The following is a 4,960-nucleotide window of genomic DNA, read 5'->3' on the forward strand; positions in this document are numbered from 1 at the left end:
ACAGACAGGCCAGGCTGCGGGGCAAGGGCTCCCAGAGAGAAATGGCAGGAGGGCAATGCTGGGAACTCCCAGGCCGTCTTCAGCTAGAGCATGAGGGCGCCCCGGCATCCCAGAGAGCATGAATCTAGCTTCAGATCAGCCTTTGTTCCCCCCCTCGCCCCCCCCCCCCCTACGCTGTGCTAGATGGGTTGGTCTACTGGAGGGACGAAAGTGTCGATCAGGAGTTCCTGGCTTATCCAATGTCAGTTTCCAGCTCTTGTAAAAAACCGGTGACTTCCCTTACCCAGGAGCTGACGTTCTTCAGGCTGTGCTGTGCCTGTAGACGTTCCACTGTAGGGGCGTGTGCACCCAGGGCACGTGAGTCACAGATGTTTGCCAGCAGTACCATGGAGCGGTGCCTGCGCCCCCGCTCTCCCCATGCGCTCAGACACGGGCATCAAAAGGGCACATTCACCACCTCCCTCTCAAGTCCTTCACACCTGCGTGCTGCCAGGTGAACATCCCCATTTCTACTGAGACCTCAGGGACAAGGTTTATATGAACCGGCTGGGGTTGATCCCCCGCCCTCGTGTTGCACCCCTACGGCTAGCTGGGGATCCAAACTGCCACTCTGGTTTGAGCCCCTGCCTAGTCAGGCCCTGTTCTCTCCCCTAAGGCAGTTGCTGGCCCTGAACCCCTGCAGGCAGCCATGACACACAGGCGCTCGGGGCTCGAGAGAAGGGCTATCGCCGGCTGAATAATCCCTGCCTATACGGTGGGGATCGAGGCCACTTTGCCAGAATTGGGTCCCTGAGCAGAGCCCCTCTACTACGTGCCTGTGTCCTAACCGCCAGGACAGTGGCCAATCCCACCTTCAGGTCAGGTTCCAGCATCAGGCCCTGACGATACCCACAGCGTGTTGCACCCAGCGTGCACTGATAGACTCCGGAATATCCAGTAAATTCACAGACACTGGAAACTGCCTAACACCGGGCAGGGGGGCTGGGGCTGTGTAGGGTACAGAGCACAGCGCCCCTAACGCCGGGCAGAGGGGCTGGGAGATGGGGGATGTGTAGGGTACAGAGAAGAGTGCCCCCTAACACCAGGCAGAGGAGCTGGGAGATGTGTAGGGTAGAGAGCACAGCGTCCCCTAACACCGGGCAGGGGGGCTGGGAGACAGGGGATGTGTAGGGTACAGAGCACAGCACCCCCTAACACCAGGCAGGGGGGCTGACAGATGGGGGTGTAGGGTACAGAGCACAGTGCCTCTAACACCTGGCAGGGGGCCTGGAAGCTGGGGGAATATGCAGGATACAGAGCACAGCACCCCCTAACGCTGGGCAAGTCTGCCTGTGCTGTAATCCCAGCCTGGCATGGCAGTGCAGACAGACTCTCGCAAGCCCCAGCTACACTAGGAAATGATGCCCCCAGAAAAGAGCTGCCAGCAATGGCTTCCACCTGAGCCCTTATTCTCCCAGCTCAGTCACACCCCTGAGCAGTGCTGCAATGATTTGGACCCATTTACTCCAAAGGCCAAACCAGCTTAGAGGGAGCCTGCACCAGAGTTAACAAACTGGGATTATGCCCCTTTTTGTGGTTTTCCATTAAGGCTTGAAGGACTTGGGGTTTCATTTTCTCCTGCATGGTGTCTTCTGAGAGCTGAAGGCTGGATGCGTCTGGCTTTGCTGGAGCCCTTGGACCTTTCACCATTGCACAGATGCCACACAAGGGCCATAAACCTACTGTCTTGTGCTGGTTCCCTTTAACACCACTGCCGGGACACAGCTGCTGATGGTGACTGACGGTCAGCCGCAGGCGATCTTCGGACAGATCCTTTCGCTTCCCTATCACGGTGTGAACTGTTCCTTAGGGTCAAAATCCACTAACTCACTGTGTCCTGCATATTAGAAAGAGGCAGGAGCCTGGTGCTTTCACCTTTAGTACCTACCGTCCCCCGTTTGCTGCTCTCTCAGGGAAACCTCTGAGCTCTCCAAGGACCACGCATGAGCATGAGCTGAATTGAGCAGAGCAGCGGGAGCTGGGATGCCTGGGTGCTGTTTTCTGATCTGTAAGATGAGGGGTAATAACCCATCCCACAGGCACTGGGCATTAATCTCAGGTTTGGAAGGCAATTGGGAGCCAGAGCCACAGCGAGGCCTGAGCATTATTAGTGATTCACAGCCCCTGCAGCCATTTGCACGTAGAAATCAGCACAGTGATAAGCAGTGAAACCTGGGTCTGAAGGCAGCTCCCATGTCCCCACCCGGCTCAGGGAGTCACACACACCCCGGGAGTTTACTTAAATAGTTTGTATTTATTGATCATGCTCTTTTTTGACATGACACCGGAGAACAACGACCGTGCGTCAGCTGTTTCATCGAACGACATGGCGACACCACAGGGTGAGTGGAGGGTAAGAGACAGCTCTAAGGTACACAGAAATCAAAACTTTCTCGGCCTAGGCAGCACGGAGAACCGGGACAGGCTCCGGTGAGGCAGGGTGAGTATGGCGGATAATCCCCTACCGATAAACCCGGCCACTGGGCGTATGGTCCCCGCCCCCACTCCTTAGCCAGGATCTGCAGAGTCCCTCGGCTTTGGACCCTGCTTGTGGCTCTGATCCGCAGTGCTCTGTGCACCAGCACTGGCCAGAGCCTGCAGTGCAGCGACGGCTCCTCAGAGCTTCCAGCACCAGGACCCCAGGTAAGGGGCACAGGGGCGGGACTAACATGGATGGAGAGCTCCTATCCCCCATAGACCAGCCCCACTATGAGTGCTCTGGGACAGGGCCTGGGCCCCCCAAGACATTCGCTCTGCCCAGGGTGCCATCAGCTAGGCCAGTGGCTAGGGTATGGCTGCTAGAATTGGCTGACAGCCCCTCATAGGTCAGAATGGGAGCAGCCTGCTGTGACCAGCGCTCTGGGGGAACACATCCAGCTGACCCAACAGCCCTGGAGGGAGCTGGGTGAGGACTGTCCCCTGGGCTGGGCGGGCATGGGGGGAGGAGCAAGGGGACGAGAATGGACGGAGGAGGGGAGCACCTCACCCATACAGGCCCAGGCAGTGATTATGACCAGAATTAAGAGGGGAGGGAGCTGAGCTTTACCCCAGCATGGTGGGCTGCTCCCAGGAGCCACTGGGAGCAGGGAACCTCCCGCCCATGCGCGACACCCTGATCTTTCATCATGTCAGTGAGATGGGCATGGTGCCAGGGCTCCCTAGCTGTACTGGCTACATGGGACCCGAATGCAGAGGGGAGACACAAGGGCACAGAGTCCAGGGGCCTGTTCCTAGGGCAGGGTGGGCAGCGCTGACCTACTCTGCTCCCGACAGCTTTGGCCCCTGCCGCGTACAGCCAGCCCCTCCCCAGTGAAGGAGTCACTTCCCACCCATAAAAACTTCACTTCAAGGGGACCTGTGGGGCTGAGCTCCTCGCCGACCCCAGCAGAGCAGGCAGGGCCTCCCTTCCCCACAGCCATCACGGGGTGGGGGGTACATGGTCTGGATCGGTTCCATGGGAGCCAGAGATGGTTCCTCCCACAACCCCAGGACACTGCCAACATCCCTCTCGGTAGTCCAGGAGGCTAGAACAGAGGTGGCGGGGGAGGAGCCCGTCAGATCTAGGACCCCTCTGGGTAATGCCACGCAGACTCGGCCACAGAGCGCTCTGCAAGCCCACGGCCGGGCCCTGATGCACGGGAGCAGAGCAGGGGGGGAGTGGGTGGCGCCGTGGTGGCTAAGCAGGCGATGGGGACGGCCATGAAGCAGCGCGTTGGGGAGGACGGTTCTGCAGCCTGATGCGCACAGACAAAATTGGGCACCAGGCACAGACAACTGGCGCCTTGCTCCCTACTGCCGCCGGGGAGCTCCCGGGGTCTCCCAAGGGAACTGCCCCCGAGAGACTAGGCTGGCTGTGACTGCCCTGACTGGGCGGTTCCCAGGAGCTAGAGGGTTAATAAAGATGCCCAGGGCCCTCCCTTGCCGCTGACAGAGAAATGCTCAGACTGACACCAGATGCATGCGGAGTTAAAAATACCTCTGGCCCTGCCCCCTGGCCTTCCCCCCCATGCCAACCCAGGGCAGGACCCGCAGGCCGGGCACAGGCCCAAGCCACTCACCTGGGGCTGAGGCTTCAGGCATCACAGTTTGAGGAATTTGGAGGGTGGATCCTCCTTTATTTAAAAAGTCCGTGGCCCAGGCAGCCCCATAGAGCACAGCCGCGTGGGGTAGGGGGCACGGCTGCGGCAGGCTGGAGTACTGGGCAAGGGGAAAGCCCAGCTCTCAGCCACCTGCCCTCATGGCTACAGCTCCAGCCACAGAGATATCCAGCCACAGAACTCACCGGACTGACAATCTCAAGGCCACACCTTTCCCGGCATAACACAAGCCACGCTGAGAGTGGCACCTGCCCAGAGTACCATGCTCCAGCCACCCCCCACACGCGCACCCCACCAAGAGAGAGGGGCGCCAGCCCTCAACGCGTACCAGAGCACGTGTGCGTTCATGCCAGCACACTAGTGCCTCCAAGCCTCTCACCGAGCTTGTGCAGTTGCACGCCAACCCCCTTGTGTCTCCTCTCCCCATGGTGCCAGGATCCACGCTCCTGGCCTGCCACCCAGCTCCCTCTGCACTAGTGCCCCCAAACGGCCCCGCAGACCCTCACGCTAGAGTCCAGCAGGAGTTTAAAAAAAAAAAGGGGGGGGCAGAACAAACAAACCCAAAAGAAAACTAACAACCCAAAGCAACCAACTAAAACGGCCCCAGCCCGTTCCCAAGGGCAGCCACTAAGGAAAGAGAACGAGCCCCTTCTTCGGGGAAACACCAAGCAAAGGGGAATGCAGCGAACCCAACGCCAGGGAACGGACAGGATCCCCAGGGCCAGGAGCGCAGATGCTACGAAAGGCAGCAGGGGATTCTCATGCGCCAAGCCAGCCCCCCAGGGGGAGAGCACCTGGGGGGGGAATGCCCAGACCAGTGTCCT

The sequence above is a fragment of the Emys orbicularis genome, chromosome 4 (genome assembly GCF_028017835.1).
Source record: "Emys orbicularis isolate rEmyOrb1 chromosome 4, rEmyOrb1.hap1, whole genome shotgun sequence".
Taxonomy (NCBI): domain Eukaryota; kingdom Metazoa; phylum Chordata; order Testudines; family Emydidae; genus Emys; species Emys orbicularis.